The sequence below is a fragment of the Hemitrygon akajei genome, chromosome 8 (genome assembly GCF_048418815.1).
Source record: "Hemitrygon akajei chromosome 8, sHemAka1.3, whole genome shotgun sequence".
Taxonomy (NCBI): domain Eukaryota; kingdom Metazoa; phylum Chordata; class Chondrichthyes; order Myliobatiformes; family Dasyatidae; genus Hemitrygon; species Hemitrygon akajei.
Genome location: NC_133131.1, coordinates 103431895 through 103452919, shown reverse-complemented (window position 1 = coordinate 103452919; position 21025 = coordinate 103431895).

The window sequence follows — 21025 nt, the reverse complement described above, 5'->3', positions numbered from 1 at the left end:
TGGAGACCATGCGGCGACTACCGCAGACTGAACGAGGCTACAACTCCAGACCGCTACCCTGTGCCGCACATACAGGACTTTGCAGCAAACCTGCACGGGGCAAGAATATTTTCCAAAGTAGACCTTGTCCAGGGATACCATCAAACGATGCACCCTGAAGACATCCCCAAAACAGCACTCATCACCCCGTTCGGCCTGTTCAAGTTCCTCCGAATGCTGTTCGGCCTGAAGAATGCCGCACAGACGTTCCAGCGGCTAATGGATGCGGTGGGACGCGACCTGGACTTTGCATTCATCTATTTGGACGACATCCTTATAGCCAGCAGTAATGGCCAGGAGCATCTGTCCCACCTTCGCCAGCTCTGCTCCCGCCTGAGTGATTTTGGCCTCATGATCAACCCGGCCAAATGCCAGTTCGGTCTTGATACCATCGACTTCCTGGGCCACAAGATTACCAAAGACGGGGCAACACCTCTGCCTGCCAAGGTAGAGGCGATCCGCCACTTTGCCCGGCCCAACACGGTCAAAGGCCTGCAGGAGTTCGTTGGTATGGTGAACTTCTACCACTGTTTCCTCCCCTCAGCAGCCCATATCATGCGCCCTTTGTACACCCTGATGTCGGGTAAAGGCAAGGACATTACTTGGGATGAGGAGGCCGCGGCCGCTTTCGTTAAAGCCAAGGAAGCCTTGGCAGATGCCGCAATGCTGGTGCACCCTGGAACGGACGTTCTGACCACCCTCATGGTGGACGCATCTGACACAGCAGTCGGTGGGGTGCTGGAGCAGCTCATCGAGGGGCACTGGCAACCCCTGGCGTTCTTCAGCAAGCACCTACAACCACCCGAACTCAAGTACAGTGCTTTCGACCGGGAGCTGTTGGCACTGTATCTGGCAATCCGGCATTTCAGGAACTTCTTAGAAGGCAGGCCGTTCACCGCATTCATGGACCACAAACTGTTGACCTTCGCGTTCACGAAGGTGTCCGATCCCTGGTCGGCTCGCCAGCAGCGACATCTGTCCTATATCTCCGAGTACACGACGGACATCCAGCATGTCTCTGGAAAGGACAACGTCATGGCAGATGCACTCTCCAGACCAGCTGTCCAGGCCCTGTCCCTGGGGGTGGACTATGCAGCACTGGCGGAGGCGCAGCAGGCAGATGACGAGATGCCCAGCTACAGGACCGCAGTCTCGGGTTTGCAGCTGCAGGACTTTCTCGTAGGCTCAGGTGAGAGGACCCTCCTGTGCGACGTGGCTACCGGCCAACCTCGCCCCATCGTCCCGGCAGCCTGGAGGCGGCAAGTTTTCGACTCCATACACGGCTTGGTGCACCCATCTATCAGGACAACCGTCTGGCTGGTCTCCAGCAAGTTCGTGTGGCACGGACTTCGCAAGCAGGTCAGTGAATGGGCCAGAACGTGCGCGCAGTGCCAGACAGCCAAGGTGCAGCGGCACACTAAAGCCCCGCCGCAGCAGTTCGAACCCACCCACCGGAGGTTCGACCACATTCATGTGGATATTGTGGGCCCCCTACCAGTGTCTCGAGGAGCACGGTACCTCCTAACTATGGTAGACCGGTTCACGAGGGGGCCAGAGGCGGTCCCGCTCACCGACACATCTGTCGATCCCTGCGCCCGAGCAGAGATCACAACCTGGGTAGCACGCTTCGGGGTACCGGCGCACATTACCTGCGACAGAGGCACCCAGTTCACCTCCAGCCTGTGGTCGGCTGTGACCAGCCTGTTGGGAACGCAGCTACACCACACAACTGCCTACCACCCACAGTCGAACGGACTAATGGAACGCTTCCACCGTCACTTGAAGTCGGCTCTCATGGTCCGCCTGAGAGGACCTAACTGGATGGACGAGCTTCCCTGGGTCCTGCTTGGAATTCGCACAGCGCCCAAAGAGGATCTGCACGCCTCGTCAGCTGAGTTGGTGTACGGCGCACCCCTGGCTGTCCCGGGAGAGTTCATACCAGCCCCAAGGGGGCAAGAGGAAGAACCCGCAGCAGTCCTGGACAGGCTACGCGAGAGGCTCGGTGACCTGGCCCCCATACCGACTTCACAGCACAGACGGACCCCGACCCATGTACCCAAAGACCTGCAGAACTGTAAGTTTGTGTTTGTACGAAGGGACGGACACCAGGCACCGCTACAGCGGCCGTACGAGGGGCCGTTCAGGGTGATCAACAACAACAGGTCCACGTACGTTCTGGACATTGGGGGGAAAGAGGAGGTTTTCACGGTGGACCGTGGCCGGTCGAGGTTCAGGCACCACAGCGCAGAGGCAGACCTCCCAAACAGAGGCTGATCCAGACTGTGGACATTGGGGGGTGTATCACCAGTTCTGGGGGGGGGGGGTTATGTGGCGACCCACTTTCTGCACAGGCGAACCGGCTCACAAATAGCCAGCGTGTGGGGGGAGACTTTGATAATGCACCTCTGATGTCATTTCCGCCCGGAGAGGGTGGGCGCTAGGGATTTAAATGCCAGTGCCGCGAAGTTTGAATAAACTAGTCACGAAACGACTTACCGACTGCATGTCGTTATTTCAGCGCTGTGTGTAGCACATCGCTACAATCCTTTGATTTCCAACATCTGCAGATTTTCTCTTGTTTGAGATGAATAGAAGTTGGGATTTCCGCTTGCGTTTTTCCTGAGTTTTCAAGTGGTGAAGAATATGTCCATTGTGGATCCGGATGGATGGAATCCACACTACATTTTTGGAACAGATCTTTGGCTACTGAGAGGAGGTGGCTGAGGAGGCGTTGGTGATGAATTTTTCAGAGACATAAGAGACTGCAGAATCTGGAGCAAATAGTAATTTGCTGCTCCACTGAGTGGATTGAGTGGCATTTGTGGGAGGAAAGGAATCAATGGTTGAAAACCAGTTCTGGAGTAAATAATCAAGGAATTGTGTAGGAAAATGGTCATATCTTGAATTCTAATCAGGATGATGTAGCTATCTCTTGAACTAGTTAAATTATGAATAAGAAGAGTTCTAAAATATTAATGGACTGTGACAGTAAAAGAATAGCAGTAGCCCATCAAGAACTAAATAAAACAAGGGCACAGTCCAGGATTTTCCCTGTAGAAGTGGGACGCAGGGAATTTGTGGCTACATCTACAACCAGTCTATTGAAGAAGGTGGGGGTAAGGGGTTATCCACTCCAACAAGCTATCAAGTCCTTGTCAAATTCAGCAGAAGAAAGCAGTAATTGGATATGGATTAAAAGGAAAGATGACAACTGGGCTGCAAGATGAAGACAGGAGGATATGGAACTGAGGGGGATGTATCTGAGATGCCAGGTAGCACCGTTCAGCCCTCTGGAGATGTTGTGGGCTTATCAACGAAACGTCAAAGAAGGAGGGTGCCCACCTGATGGCCTCGATAAGGTACCTACCCTCCTTGTCAGCACTCCAAACCCACTGCCATTATTGAGAGTGTCGACTTATCATTGGGATTGAAACATCAAGTCCTAGAGCTCAAGAGCTCTACTCTACTGCTGCTCCACACAGTAGATTGAGTGGCATTTGTGGGAGGAAAGGAATCAATGGTTGAATACCAGTACTGGAGTAAACAATCAAGGAATTGTGTAGAAAAATGGTCATATCTTGAATTCCAATCAAGATGATGTAGCTATCTCTTGAACTAGTTAAATTATTAATAAGAAGTGTTCTAAAATATTAATGGACTTTGACAGTAAAAGAATAGCAGTAGCCCATCAAGAACTAAATGAAACAAGTGCACAGCCCGGGAATTCATTTCGGTTTTGCTGATATATGTGGGTCAGGAAAACAAATGAGGAAAATTTCATAACATACATCTGGAGGGATCATATCCGTGGAGAATAATTAGTATAGATTGAGAAGCTAAAAGTCATGGGATATTCATGTTCATGTTGATACACTGAAATGGAAGTAAGACAGGGACTTCATTCACACACTATGTAATGCAGAAGTCCTCGACTTACCAACATTCAGAAGACAAACCTGTCAGGTCGAATATGTCATGGAGTCCAGCAGCAGACACCAGTCTTGCTGGGCTTCCCCAACATTGTACGGGCAAAAGCCTCTCAGATCCTGCGCTGCCTTACCTGCCAACTTTCAATGAGGGCAAAGCTGAAGTAAGCAAAAATTATGGTAATTTGCTTTACAAAATAATTTATCATTGTTTAACTGAGCTTTTAGTTTTTAAAATATTTTTATTTATTCAGTTCTGGAATCTGAGCAACAATCTGCTGCAAAAAGTTGACAGGTCGATTAGCATCCGTTGGGAGGAAAGATATGGTCAGTGTTTCTAGTCAAGACCGAGCATCAAGGCTGGGAGTGCAGATGAGAGGTAGCTAGAATGAGAGGAGAGCAGAAGGCTGAGCCAGAGCCAGAAGGTGATAAAGGGATGTAGCAATAATGATCGATGATGAGCAGGTGGAGGATGGAGAGGGGTGGAGTTGGGAGGCAGGGATTGGTGGTGATCGGTGGAGGGAGACACGGGGGATGAAAGAGTCAGATTGGGGAGGGGAATACAAAGGTAGCAATGCAGTCTAGAGGGTGAAAAATGGAACATTATAACTACAAATGCCTGAATCTGATTAATAAGGAACCCATTGACGGGAACCATTAGAGGAGAAGTGAAAAGCAAATGGAACCAGATGGGGCAGAGAATTAAGCGGGTGAAGTGCGTGGATAGTAAATGGATGGATCCAGAAGGGGAAAGGGGACAAAAATAGGTGGGAGGATTTAGAATGGGAGTGTTATGGGAAAGGGAACAAAAATGGGAGACCCAGGGATGAATCAGAAGGAGGAAGGGTGTTAGAAGGAAGGGCAAGGATAGAAGGATTAGAGAACCTTGGATATCCAGAAAGTTGATAAACTTAGTCAAGAAGAAAAAGGAAAAGTATTTTAAGATTTGGGAGTTAGGATCAAACAGGAACACATGAAGAATATAAAGAAGCCAGAAAAGAACACCAGAAGAGAATTAGGAAAGTTTGGTGGGGGTGGGGGGTGTCATCAGCTTACTGTTCCATGCAAGGAGCATATACAGCAAAATGACGATCAATCCTCTCTTACTGTGGTCCACTACTTCAAGGGTAGCAAGGACACCATTTTGACATTTTATATAATAATTCTAGAGATGCCTCATAGAAGTTGCATAATGCCATAGGTCAAAAATTGGAACTGATATTGGTCCAGGATTCCTTCTGAGTATCTCCCAGCTGATCATTGTAACTTCAGCTGGTTATAGGAGGCAGAGGAGGCTTCTGATGGCTTTTTATTATTAGAATGGGAGCAGATACAAGGACATTGGAAGGAATTTCTTCAGCCAGAGGGTATTTAATCTATGGAATTCATTGCCATGGAGGCTGTGGAAACTGCCACTATTTAAGGCAAAAATTGATAGGTTCTTAATTGGTGAGGTGTTTAAGGGGTACAGGGAAAAAGCAGAGAATAGGGTTGAGAAAAATAAAATCAGCCACGATTGAATGGCAGAACAGCCTCGATGGGCCAATCAGCCTAATTTTCTTCCTTTATCTTACAGTTTTATGGAAATTCTGGATTATTTGGGCATTTCCTTCTCCTTCAGGGTCTTGAAGCCAAACTTGCAATTTTAGGGTACTTGACAAAAAGACTCTGATATATAAGGGCGTATGTTAGAATCTATCTGTGAGTGTTAGCAAAGAGGAATTCAGCCCAAAAACTCACTTGGGGTTTCCTGTGCCAGAGCCCAAAATGCACTTGACAAATTTATATAAATGTAACCTCTAATAATTTGAGTATTTTAGATGTACATTTGAGACACACGCACACTTCCTACAACTGGACACTTGTGTGCTGTGAGTGTGGCAACAGTTCCCCCTTGTGACCCAAGCCTTCCATACAACATGCATAGCTAGAAATCTAATCATATGGCACTTTTGTTTCCAGTGTCACTCACATGAGGTTTGGTTTTGGATTGGGTAAATTGGGTAAGACATGATTGCCTCCAGCTCTGGTTGGCATTACACCATTATTCCATAACTCTAGAAAAGGGGGTTCCTCTGCCTCTTTTAGGGAATGTTTCCTCTGGTGTCCTCTGATCTGCTCTTCTGTCCCACCCAGCATTCCCCTCCCATGCAACCACAGGAAGTGCAGCACTGTCCTTCAGTATCCTCCCTTCACACTACCCAGAGGTCCCACACTAACCATTCTTTCTTAGGCAGCAGTAACTTACTCGCACTTCTCAGCATTCTGGTTTTTATTTCCATTCTTTCAGTGTCAATTTTTATCAGGAGATGTAGAGGAGACTTGACCCAAAAACAGAACAGTGGAGACAATTCAGCAATGAATGGTAACTTTAATAATAGACTTCAAAAATAACAAGCCACGAGGAGCCACGGAGTGAGAGAGAACAGATACTAAACACTAACTGAAGGCTAGGAGCGACTGGTTGAGGCTTACTGATTTGATGGGTGAATAAGGATTGAGGGTGAGAGCTGGGTTTAAGTAGGCTGCGTGTGATGACTGGCATTTGACTCCTGTTAGCTGGGTGGAGACTGGAGGTGTTTGCCTGTACAGACCTGACAGGAACCCCCCCCCCCCCCCCACCATGTACTGCTGGCATCCATTGACCCAGGATGGTCCAGATGGGTCCAGTGGAACTCCTCGATGATCAAAGATGTGACTAGATGGCACCCAAGATCTCTCCCTCTACTGGCCCGTATCCTTCCCAGTCAACCAGGTATTGCATACTTTGTCCACGTCAATGTGAATCCATCATCTGGCGAATCGTGTACACTGTGTAATCTTCCACCATCCTAGGTTCTGGAGGTACAGGCTCAGGCGGGTTGAGTGGTCCATGGACATTGGGCTTGAGGCAGGAACGGGGAAGATAGGTGCGATCCTGAAGGACGGTGGCAGCTGGAGATGGTAAGTGGCTGGATTGATATGATGGGTAGTCTTGACAGAACCACTGAACTGTGCTTGGGGTAAGATCTCAGGTGGACAGCAAGACAAGGTCCCTAGGCCGCAGTAGTCTGGCTGGGCACTGCTGGCAGCAGAAGGTGCAGCTGGCAGCTAGGATGGCCCTTCCTTCCCTCTCCCAAGCATTCCGACAGTGGTGAACCAGCCCTTCTGGACGTGACCGTTAGTGTTGGCTCTTCCACAGGGAACAATGGGGTTGGTAGCCATGAAGACTTCAAAGGTTGACATAGCTATGGCAGGCGAGGTGTGTAGACTGTGGGACAGTTTGATCCCAGAGCAGAAATTACTCCCATGTGGTAAGGTTAGAGGCAGCAAAGCATCGCAGAAACTCCTCCACTTGCTGATTGGTTCTTTCTGACTAACCATTGGTCTGTGGACGATAGCCAGAGGACAAACTTACTGAGGTATGGGGGAGGGAGCAGAAGGCTCACCAAAAGCTGGAGACTAATTGTGGGCCCGGTCCAACACAATGTCCTGAGGGAAGCAAAGGAGGTGAACTACATGTTAGAGAACTAGGTCCATCATCTCAGTGTCTGACTGAAGTTTGGGGAGGGCAATGAAGGGGGCTGCCTTGGAGAACTGGTCAACCACTGTCATGATCACCATGGCCCCATTGGAAAGTTTCAAACTAGTGATGAATTCCATGATGATGTGGGACCACGAGCATCAGGGAACCGGTAGGGGCATCAGGAGGACAAAGGGCAACTGGTGGGAGGAATTGGACTGGGCTATTTGAAGTCAGGCAGTGATGAACTGACATACATTTGAAAATCATGGTGGGCTAACAGAAGAGGTGCCACAGAAAATCATGTGCCTGGTTGGCCAGAGAGGAGTGAGGAATGAGCCCACTGGAGTGCCTCAGGGAGAACGGGCCACCGGCATGCTGTTGTTAGGTGAGTCAGCGGAGCAAGCTCGTGTTGTAGGGCCTGGCGGATCTGATTCCAGATGATCGAGGCATGGATCTGCAAGGATGGAATGATGAGTAGAAGGTGGAGATGGTGAAGCTGAATTGTTTGAAGAAGAGGGCCCAACCAGCCTGACATGGGTTGAGATGGCGGGTCTGTTGTATGGATAAGGTTCTGATGGTCAGTCCAGATCAGAAAGGGCTTGGTGTTTTCCATCAGCCAATGTTTCCATTCCTCCAAGCCCTATTTAATGGAGAGTCTCCTACTCCATAACAATGCTCTGTTGAGCTGAACTTGCGTGAGAAGAAGGCACAAAGGTGTATCTTCCCGTCCAGTCCTTGCTGGGAGAGGATGACCCTAGTGCCCACATCGGACGTGTCCACCTCTTACCAAAAGTGGTAAAGAGGGTTTTTGATGTTGGAGAAAGGTGGAGAGACATCTCTTGAGCTCCTTGAAAGCGTGGTTCACAGCAGAAGACCAGGTTATCTGTGAGGTAGGTGATTTCGTGAGGGAGGAGCTGTAGTTCCTCATGAAACAGCAGTAAAGATTGGAGAAGCCAAAGAAGAGCTGTAGATGTTTGAGGGAGCACAGTCTGTGCCATTCAGCAACAGCACACTCTTTCTCTGGGCCCATCGTTATGTCTTGGTGTGAAAGGAGATAACTCAGGGAGGAAATGGCTATGCCGAGGAACTGGCATTTCTCTAACTGGCAGCATAGTTGGTGTGTGACGAGATGCTGAAGAAAAGCATGGACGCGATAGACATGGTCTTGAGATTCCTTGGAGAAGATGAGGATGACACTGAGGTAGACCTGTGTAGCATGTCTCAGAGGATATTGTTCACGAAGGCTTGGGAAACATCTGGACTGTTAGAAAGTCCAAAAGGCATCACCAAGTATTCATAGTGGCCAGTGGATGTTATGAATGCCATCTTCCACTCATCCCCCTGGCAGAATCGGGTCACGTTGTACACACTCTGTAGATGCAGTTTGGTGATGATCTGGGCCCCATGGAGTGTTTTGGATGCATTCTCCATCAAGGGAAGAGGATAGTGGTTCTTAATATTGAGTGCACGGTAATTGATGCAAGGACGGAAATCCCCCACTTTCCTTTTTGATAAAGAAGAATGCTCCATCATCTGGGGACTGGTCGAATTAAATCATGCTGCAACACTTTGATGCTGTAGTCATTTATTGTTTGGGTTTCAGGAGGAGAGAGGACAAACAAACGACCTTGGGGAGAATTGGTACCCTGGAGGAAATCAATCATGTACTTGTGTGACCTGTGAGGCAGCAGAGTGCTGGCTACCCAGGTAGAAGGTCATTTGTCTCAACCAAGTGGTGCGGTTTTCCAGGTGCAGTGAGCATTTAATACATTGGTGATCGGCTGCTCTGCATAATGTACACAAACTGTTTCACGCTCTTGGGCTTTAAGGAAGCTGTCCCTAATTGCATGGGTTCTGGGGGTGGGTAAGTGTCCTCCAACCTGAAATGGTTCTAGGAATGGAAATGGGATCCTAGCTGGTGATCAGGAGGGTCATTCCATAAGACACTTCTCAATATGGAGAGCCAGAGTAATCAGGCTTGCATGTGGGTAGCATCTCCTGGGTAGACAGCTCGTAAGCCAGTAGGTTTTCCGCATTCCATCTACACTCACCTGAATTAAACGATGTGATCCAGCACCGAATATGAGCCTTGGTACAGGTGAAATATCTGACCTGCTACCTCCCTTCCACTTCCTGGATGGGTGAAAACAAGGTGCACCTCAGTGGTGAACTCCTCATGTTTATTGCAAATAGTGGCATTTAGTGGCAGCCCATGTCAGATCTCACCCAGTCAAGAGGTGATAAAGGCAATCTTGGCTCATAGAATACAGAGGTGGCTGCAGTTGAAGTATAAAATGCACTGGGGCAGGATATTCAGCTGGGGATCCATCAAAGCATTTGGGCACCATACTTGGAGTATTGTGTGCAGTTTTGGGCTCCTTATTTTAGAAAGGAAATACTGACATTGGAGAGGGTTCAGAGAAGATTCACGAGAATGATTCCAAGAATGAAAGGGTTACTCTATGAGGAATGTCTGGCAGCTCTTGGGCTGTATCCCCTGGAGTTCAGGAGAATGAGGGGGGATCCAATAGAAAGATTCTGAATATTAAAAGGCCTGAACAGATTAGATATGACAAAGTTATTTCCCATGGTAGGGGATCCTAGGACAAGAGGGCACGACTTCAGGATTGAAGGACGTCCATTTTGAACTGAGATGCAGAAAAATTACTTCACTCAGAAGAATTTGTGGAATTTGTTGCCACGAACGGCTGTGGAGGCCAAGTCATTGGGTGCATTTAAGGCAGAGATAGATAGGTTCTTGATTAGCCAGGGCATCAAAGGGTGCGGGGAGAAGGCAGGGAGTGGGGATGACTAGAAGATTTGGATCAGCCCATGATTGAATGGCGGAACAGACCTGATGGGCCAAATGGCCTACTTCTACTCCCGTGTCTTATGGGTGGAGGTTGACTGGCGTGAGGTTGCTGTATCACTAGGGAGAGTTGGTCGAGAGTGGTGAGCAAATGCTCACTGGTTTCCTGCTGCTTCTGGATCACGTGCTTATGTCGGCAGATGACTTCGCTGAGCTGAGCAAACTCTGCTGGTTCACCCATCCTGTCAGGAAGAATATAGAGGAGGCTTGACACAAAAGCAGAACAGCAGAGATGCTTCAGCGACAAATGATAACTTTAATAATAGACTGCAAAAGTAACAAGCCATGAAGGGCCACAGAACAAGAGAGAACAGATACCAAACAAGAGAGAACAGGCAACAAGGTAACTGAAGGCTAGGAGCGACTGATTGAGGCTTGTTGGTTTAATAGGTGAACAAAGAAAGTGGATAAGAGCTGGGTTTAAATAGGCTGCTGGTGATGATTTGGAAATGAGCAGCAGATGACTCCTGTTAGCTGGTTGGAGACTGGGAGGTACCTGCCCGTACAGGGTGATAATGAGAAGTTTCCTCATGGTTACTGCAAATCTGTATTTCGAGAAGGAAGACATGCTCCATTATATCAGGCAACTTTTAAAGTCACCATTGCCTCAACAGCTGCGTCTCAGGGAAGAAGGGCTCTCCATTTAATTGCCAAGAGTTTCTTATGAACACCTACTCCATTTTCTCACACACTACCTTCGGAATCAGAATCAGGTTTATTATCACCGGCATGTGACGTGAAATTTGTTAACTTAGCAGCAGCAGTTCAATGCAATACATAATCTAGCAGAGAGAGAGAATAATAATAATAAATAAAATAAAGCATATAATAAACAAGTAAATCAATTATGTATATTGAATAAATTTAAAAGAATGTGCAAAAACAGAAATACTGTATATTAAAAAAGTGAGGTAGTGTCCAAAGCTTCAATGTTCATTTAGGAATCGGATCAGGAAAAGTTGATTGTTCCTTACACAACATGGATTTATTCTCAGTAAGCAAGTGGCAAAATGCTTCTGTTTTTCTATTCTCTTCAACCTACTAACTAAGCTAAATGAAATACAAAGTATTGCTAAATAACAAATTAGCCAAGGAATTCATCCTGGTTGATGACACTAAACTAGCTGTAAAGTAGCATTGTTGTACTTTATCTTTCTTCCTAAAGTTCAAAACAAAGTGGAAGTGAAGGCCATTAATTCACAGTTAGTTTAACACAACCAAACACAATTGATTTCTTAGCACGTGTCTTGATTCGTATATCAATGAAACTCGGGCTTGTGTCTGATGGGGGAAGATAAATAATTCTTCGAAATTCTGCAGTTATTTATTACTTGTTTGTACTTTAGCCAATTTTGTTTCTACTCATTTAAGACTTTAGGCACATTCAACTACTTATAATCTTTATTAACAAGTATGTAAGTACCAAATGTTTATAAAGCAAAAAGAAGCTAGCTAACGCTATTTTAATTTTTACCAATAAGCATATCAGCTCTTTTCTTTCACAGATTTCTCTCATGGTGGAAGGAGGATATCAACAGTATTATCCAAAGGCATCATTCACCAGCTGGCTTCAAGCTGTTCTTCCTGCCACTGACTGGTTTAATAGGCGAGGCACCCGTAAAATTTTCCTTGTCTAAGCTGCCCATTTCTATAAGAATCTCATCTACTGGATCAAGGGCTGGCCATTTCTGCAGAGCAAAGCAGTACAATTGCCTCCTCCATGGTTCTAGCAACTGGCAGCGCGGTGGTAGAGCTACAGCCCCACAGTACAAGAAAACGGGGTTCAATCCTGACTCCTGTCACTATCCATGTAGAGTTTGCACATTCTGTCTGTGACCATATGTGTTTCCTCTGTAGTGCTGCCGTTTCCTTTTGCATCCCAAAGGTAGGTGAGGTCAATTAATCAATTTTAACTTGCCCCTTGTAAGTGTGTGCTAGAATCTGAGACATGAGTTGAGAACATGGGGAGAATAAAAATGGGACTAATTTTTGCTTGATGGTTGCATGCTATATTACTCTGTGACCATGACTCTAACTGTTGCAGGCAAGTATTGCAAAGGGCTCCAATTTTCTATAAATGACTTTGGTATTCCTACTATCCTCTCCGCCACTTGGTGCATGAGCAGGTTTGCATGTTTTAGGCTTTTGTGCACTGAGGTATTGGCTACATCTTTTTTCATGGCTTAAAGGGGCAAACCTTTGCTCCTCAACTCCTCCCTATTGCTGAGCATATTCTACCTCACATACACTCTAAGCCTGAATGCTAATGGGCGAAGCATAGTGAATTCTTCACAGCTGTTCTGTGCTCACATTCAAGATGCACAGAAGCATATCACAGAGGGTCCTCCTGACAGGAATAAATGAGAGAGATTCACCAATGCCTGAAGATGATATGCTCAGCCACGGGAAAGCTACCAGTCCTGTGAAATTCAAAGAACTTTTCCTTTTGTTACTCCTCAAAAGGGGAGTTGGAGACTCCAGCTCAAAATTTGGAAGCCTCAGAATGAATGAATTGCTATGTTGTTTGGGATATGCCATCCTTCAGCCAGTGAGTGGAGGTCCTAGTGTGCTTTGAGCAATGTTGCACAAATTACTAGCTTCATCTGAACTGATCCAGTTGTATAGATGTTGGGAGCTGTGGTCTCTTCCATGACAGTGGACAAGGCTCTGCAGGGCATGGAAGGCCATTCTGAGGGCTAGATTTCTGTTGCAAAACTCTTGATAACATATCAAAGGCCAGCACCCTAGACTGATGAGGCTGCTTTGCCTACTTTAAATGTAATGTCCATGGCATCCGATTCTCTTTCACTGTACACCATGTCTCTGACTTCACCGAAGAACCTTTCAGATGCTTGAGAGAGATTCCCCAGAGACAACTTTTAATCTCCTTTTTATTCTCCTTCTTTCAGCAAATCTGGTGCCAGCAAAGAAAGGGAGGCAAACCTGGAGAGTCATTCATTCGTCAATAAAATTTAACAGCCATATGAATTCGGAAGAAAATTAAAGTCATTTCAAAAGTAAAGCAGCCATTTCATTGCAGAAAGCCAGCGAGACATAACAATAAATGGGGAAAGATTCCCTTCAACTGCAGAAAGCTAGACAGGACTTATAATAAATGTTAAATCATTTTGCAAGTAGTTTCCAAATGAAAAAGTCCATTACAAGGAATTTGGGCATAATCTATCAATAAAAGGACTATAATATCTAACTAAATAACTGTGAAATTAAGCAGCTTTTTTGAAGCTGTGTCTCTGACTTTGTGAAATGACTTCTTCCTGAATGGCGGTTCCTGATTACCTCCTTATCTGTGGTTTGGGGATATCTACACAATTACTTCAGTGAGTAGTTGATCTGCCAACACATTCTATGAATAGCCCAGCTGTGAACAACAGGTACAATGCCAAATCATTTGAACATCCAACTGCTGGAATTTGGAAAACTGTCAGCATTTCCTTTCAAAAACCATCATTTCATGAGGAAAGCCAAAAATTTATTTTGTTAAATTATCAGAGAAGAAACAATAACAAGCCCCCTCATCTCCATCATTACTGTCATCTCAAACCTTTACTTCACCACATAAATAAGTATCTGCAGTAAGTCTTTGACCAGAAATATTATTTCTGCAAATGGTGTCTGACTTGCTAAGTTTCTCCTACATTTTCTGTTTTTGTTTTAGATTTCCAGCATTGCCAATTATTTTGATTTTCAAGGACATCAGACATTGAAACTTCTCCAAACTTTTGCGGTGGAAGCAAACAGATGATTCTGAAACAAGCTGCCACTTGCATTCTGCCACTTGCATTCTGCCGCTCTTCAGTATTGTTAACGAGCACTTAATCAAGCTGTGCTTCAAGTCTCTAATCCTCTCTTCAGCTACGCTTTCACATTATAATTTTAAATTTTAGCCTCTGTATTACATTCCAACAAAATAGATGCAAGTTATTTGTCTCTGCAGGTGTATGTTGATATTGTTTGTTCTTCTCACCCTTCTTCAATTCACCCCAACAACAAACCTTTCTATTACTTTCTCCCTATGGCTTGAGTTAGTTTTTTTCCTTAAATGCGTCCACGTTGATCACTTGTTACTCATTATGACAGTGAGCTCCGCGTTCTTTCCACTTTTATATAAGGAAGTTCCAGCTGAACACCCTTCGGATTTATTAGTGATCAACTTACACTCAGTGGCCACTTTATTTGGTTCCCTTGTTCGTTAATGCAAATATCTAATCAGCCAATCATGTGGCTGCAACTCAATGCATAAAAGCATGCAGACATGGTCAAGAGGTTCAGGTGTTGTTCAGACCAAACATCAGCATTGGGAAGAAATGTGACCTAAGTGACCTTGACCATAGAATGATTGTTAGTGCCAGGCAGAGTGTTTGAGTATCTCAGAAACTGCTGATCTCTCAGGATTTTCATGCACAATATTCTCCAGAGTTTACAGAGAATTGTTATGAAAGTGGGGAACAAAACATCCAGTTTTCAGCAGTTCTGAGGGCTTACTTGTCTTGTTAATGAGAGAGGTCAGAGGAAAATGAGCAAACTCTTTCCAGCTGACAGGAAGGCGACAGTAACTCAAATAACCACCCTTTAAAACAGTTAAATGAGCATCTCTGAATGTACAAATCTTGAAGTGCATGGACTACGGCACTAGAAATCCACACTGGGATCCTCTCCTGTACCTAATAAAGTGGCTACTGTGTATATATTTATGGACTGTAGTTCCCAATGAAGTAGAAATACCTTCTCTATATTCAACCTATCAAAGTTGAAGCAACTTAGTTTGCTCAACACACAACTTTCTTTCTCTAGAACAGAGTTCCAGCCTGATCACAAAAGCTTATGAGGATAATGATGTCATCCTCATAAAAGCTCATGGATTATTCCAGCAAACATGAGGAAATCTGCAGATGCTGGAAATTCAAGCAACACACACAAAATACTGGTGGAACACAGCAGGCCAGGCAGCATCTATAGGAAGAAGTACAGTTGACGTTTCGGGCTGAGACCCTTCGTCAGGATGAACTGAAAGAAAAGATAGCAAGAGATTTTAAGGGATTATTCCAGCTCTTTCTTATCATGACCAGACAGATTCACAATATGTTGTGTAGTCACCACTAATGTATTTTGCAAATTCCTCAATGATTTCTCTGCTGTTTATTTCAAACCCTCTAGAAATTGACTGTTTTTAGGAATATTATACAGTATATACCACCCAGTTCCTTATGACGTTTTCAATATTTAGTTATTTATTTTCCATTACATGTCTTCCATTATCTTGCAGCAGTTTACATGGTTCAGACCCCCCATGTCATGGGATTTGTGCTGTATGTTATAGTAGGGATAGTGCGTGGCTAAAAGAGAAACCTGCGGTTATGATGATCTTGCATGTGCTGCTGTCAGATAATTCTGAGGGAGTAACATCAATGTACTTTGAAATAATGTTTTCTTTCTGATGATTGAGAATAGATTGCTAGGGATGTAAGTTAGGTGGTTCAGAGGAGAACTAGACAGAGTTATAATCTCCAGAGATCCAGGTTTGACTCTGAACTCTGTGTGCAGTTTGCATGTTCTTCCCATGGCAGTGTGACGTTCATCTGGGTGCTCCAATTTTCTCCCACTTCCCCAAAACATATAAATAGTTCAACGCGAGAACTTCCACAGATGCTGGAAATCCAGGGCAACACACACTGCTGGAGAAACTCAGTAATGAAAGGGATTTGATGGGCAAATGAGAGGGAACCAAGATGCAGGGCTAAGGGAAATGGGACCAATGTGATTGTTCTGGCAAGAACCATCAAGGACCCAACGCAGAAAAAACTTTGTTTTATGTTTTTATACTCATCTGCTCTTTATAAAGCCATGTTTGTTTCCCCTGCTCTGGAAGTTATTTTTACATTTCTCACCTGTAAAGAAGAATCACTAAAATTGCCACTCAGATCAGACCTTTGTTTACCGATTGCCTTCTGACTTTTGTATGGGCCTGTACCCACTTGTTTTCATCTTTCCTGCTTTGTGGTGTTTAGGATGTCAGTCATGGTAACACCCCCACCTTTGAAAAATGTTCAGTTTTGAGGCCAGAGATTCATGTTAGCTCAGGTGCTGCACCAAGTGAGCTGAAGAATTTAACCAAGGTCCCTCCCTAATCTTTTAGGGGAATGGTAAAGATATTTTGGCATCATTTCTTCTGTGTCATAGTAAGTTAAGTTTGGATCTAGATTTTTTTTTAACTGTACTGGAACAGTTATGAAAGAAACTAAGGCTAGGACATTGGCAAGCTATCTAACAGCAGATCTAACAGGTAGACTGAGATCAGAGGGTACAACCTCAGAATACAAGGACGGCCCTTTGGAACAGAGTTGTGAATCTGTAGAAGCCGTCATTGGGCATAGTTTAGGTGGAGGTTGATAGGTTCTTGAGTAGAAAGGGTGCCAAAGGTTCCAGGAAGGAAGTCAGAGAGTGGGGTTGAGAGGGATGTTAAATCAGCCATGATGGAATGGTGGAGCCAACTTGATGGGCTGAATGGCCTAATTCAATGTCTTATGGTCCTATGAATTCTTGAAAAAAAATTCTCCTGTAGTTTAATTGGGGATGGAGCCTTATGGGTCTAGGGACAAAACTTCCTCTTTTGTTTATGTTCCTTTACGCAAAACAGCTCTCATGTTGTAAACCTGTATTTTTATTTAAAATTAAAGTTCCAACAATTCCTGATAAATACATTAAAAATCTATGAGGTTGTTTGAGTGAAGAAAAGCAACCTACTCCAGTTTCACCGGGATTCAAGTCTATGGACTCAATTCGGATCTGAATACCATTGCTTCCTTTTATTGGTTGCAGGATTTATGTTTTTTTCTCTTTCTCTGCAGATTGGGGGTTGGTCTTTTTTTTAAATTGGGCTCTTTTGAGTTTCTTGCATTGTGGCTGCATGTAAGTTGATAAATATTAAGGTTGTATAATTTATACATACTTTGATAATAACTGTACTTTGAATCCTTTGTGAATCTAAACTAGTTGTAACCAATTTATAAAGCACTCTTGCAGGAAAATTGAAAAAAAATATTTTTTGTGTAGAGCCTATGAGAAATAGATATTTGTTCCAAAAGCACAGAGCTCCCATAAATGAAATAAAGTTTTTCAAAGGAATCCATACAAAAACAGATTTGTAGATTCCACCAGTTCCTTTAATTTCCTCAGTTCCCACTGCCTATACAACTTCTTTCATCCTAAAAGTAGTACCTTGAGGCTCAATATCAATGTTGGAAATGTTAATTTATGCTATAATTTACTGGCAGCTTCTTTATAAAAATAAATTTCCTTCTTCCATCTCCAACTTTTCTTCAACACAATCGCTATGATAAATTTGAATTAAATTTTATTGCATTGTTCATTCAATATCTGTCCTTATAAATATGAGAATTTGCTGTCCTTATTCTCAAAAATAATACAAGATCAATTGTTATGCTAATTGAGTGAATGCCATATGAGTGTAACACCCAGCATGAAATACCTGTCTTGTAATTCACCAGAACTCTTTATATTTAATCAAAGCATGCATGCTGCTTGAACTTATCCCAGCTTCTGTTTTTTTAAAGCATTCAATCAATAGACATTCAGTATATTCATTGTATTCCACTGGGCCATAATAAACTATTCAAGAAGATATTGCTCCTAGTTAAACAATATCTACTTACACGTTTCATTGTGATCCAAGTGGAATAAAACTAACAGATTTAATTTCGATTTGTGTGAAGTCCCTAAAAAATCTACACTCCTTCTTTAATTCAATAGAAAGTAAGCAGACAGTTAAGCATATATAAATAAATGGAAATACTTGAATAAAGAACCGGGTAATATTAGAACATAATGAATTAGACCAAGAGAAGGCTTTGATCGTGTTCCACAATTTAACATGAATAAGACAGATCTTCCACCTCAGCATTCTGTCCCCAGTTCCTTGATTTCTCTAAGACCCAAAAATTCTTGATCTTAGTTTTGAATATAATTAATGACTAAATGTCAGAAACTGTCTGGCATGGAGAATTTTGAAGATTCACTGCACCTAGACTGAAGAAGTACCGTCTCAATTTTAGTCCACATAATTTGAGAGTGTAACCCATGTTTCTCAACTTAGTTTCCCATGTTTCTCCAGTTAGTCTTCATATTTACATTGAGGAACACTCAAATTTTATAGGCTACAATGAGACCACATCTTATTCTTCTAAACTCCAAGTAATAGAAATCCAGCCCATTCAATCTCACTTCATTTGATAGACATGCCAGCCAGATTCTCTCCTATCTCTGCAGTTGCCTGCAACAGTTGAAGTACCACGCAGACTTCCACCATCATGAAGTCATCAAAGTATTTCTTTCCTTGCTACCATCTCTGAACTCTGCTGTCAGATCTTCAAATCCGCTTTTCTTAAAACGAGCTGTGATCACAGCATCCAACTTGACACCACACATTCAACCCTTAACCCTCAAGTAAAATTTTAATGGCGTACCTGCAGTAAAATATCATATACAAGTGTGTTGAACCTCTGGGTTTCCTATTTAATCATGGAACCACAGCTTCTAAGATTATATTGTCAGGTTCCACAAGTACACTAACGATAACCAGTTCCACTCTGCCTCTCTCATCCAAGCACTCCCAATAAGTTGCCCATGTTACTTATTCAACCTCTAGTGCTGAGTAAGCAGAAATTTCCTCCAGCTAATTATTGGGAAAAGTGAAGCTATTTTCTTCAAACTCTGCCATCAAATCTGATGACCACGGCAAAGTCTGCTGACTTTGTCACTAGCCATGGCCTGTGACCTAAGCTGATCATCAAGATCATTTGTTTTGTTTGCTATTACAATTGTTAAAACAAGCTAAAGCAAATTAATTAATAGTAATAACTTACCTTACTAATTTTACCAGTTTTGAACTAGTGCTGGACGAGGGTGAGACTCTCCTAAATGTTGGAGCTGTTGAATACAATGTGAAGACCACTAACAGCATCTATCACTAATTAGTCCTGGACTGAGAGCAGATGCATCTTTGTAGCCAGGAATAGTTGGCTCAATGTCCCCTTATTCAACTCAGAATTAAATTTCATTTGATGAGCACTCAACTTTTATTTTTTAACTACATCAGCAATAATTTCCAGATAAATCACAGCATTTGCAATACAGGATCAGGCATATCCAATCCATGTCATTCAGAGATGCTCATAGCTCCTGCTGGCTGGTCTTTCTGATCTGTTCCAGTCAAAATAACAATAATTTCTTGACCTCCTGTTGCACTTGTCATTTTAACTTCTCACTCAGAGTTAGTAGCTCCTCATCTGGCACATTAACGGTAGGTAAGGTGTTTCAGAAGGTCAAAATTATGACTGTTATCAAGAATTTCTGATTATGGTGATTATGGTGTCCTGTAGACTGCCACCAAGGATGGCTATTACAAGGAACATTCTTGACCCCTTCGTCACTGACGAGCTTTTCCCACAGAACTGGTGATGAAACAAGTCAACTCCAACCTGGATGGATTGCATGAGAAAAAATGAGTAGTTACCCAATTCTGTAATGACACTGGGAACGACTTTTTGTGCTTTGACTTTAATGAAGAGCCAATTGTATCTCTTGCATAAGGATTTGCATAGTCTGCCAGCAACAACACTCATGTTCCAGTGGCCCAAATCGCTTCATCAATGGCACTTGCTCAATGCTCAGAATGCCGTGGATCCTGAGAAGATTCTCACATGGAACTTGTGCTGTTCCTTTATCCTTTGAAAGTCCACACTGCCTGACATCTTTAGCTTTGCACATGTTCCAGGTAGTGCTGTCCTACATGGATTTTGACCCTCTACCATTCCCGCCACTTCAATGGAGCACTCATGCAACATCAACCACAGAATAAAAGGGACTTGCGAAGATACCATTGGTCTCCTGGAAGTAAGAATCCAACATCTTCCCCAATCCATGGGCACAATGCAGAACATGCCAACATGTGGTGCTGCAGCTGTGTAACCTGGCCAACGGGAGTCCACAGCCAGTGCCTCGGAGGAACAGCCAAGAGGCTCTGAGCTGAGGTCCAAGAGTACCAAAGAGAAGAGCATCAGGAAGAGCAAGGAAGACAGTAGAGAGTTTGAGGGGATGTCCTCAACTGGTAATAAGGGGTTCTCTTATAAAGAAACAATCCTAGTGAACACTCTTCAGAACATTGTATTACAAGTAATCCTCTCCATACGCTCAGCACTTTTATCACTAGTGGATATCAATAACAGTCACATAATATTCCCTTACATATTGTTTTTTGGGTTGAATGGTACGGTTTAAAATCCATTAATACAAAAGTTCAGTTATATTGGACATCCTTTAATTTAAAACAAGACTTGCTAGAAGACTCGCTAAAATCCATGTAGATCATATCCACGGCACTAGATGAGGGTAGTGCAGTGGATGTCATCTACATGTAGCCCCCTGGCACCCCAAAGAAAAAGAAGAAAATCCCTACCAAATTTAGTCATGTCCTCATGACTGCTAAATAACTCGCCAACCCTTCCTGCCAACACACACCCTAACCCAGGCACAAACAGTGACATTGCTCCCCAAACAGTAGACCGTGGACTTTGATAAGTTTTGGTGCCTTTTCTTTATTTTCTTTTCCTTCATATATACTGTATCATTATTAATCACTTAGTTCTAATA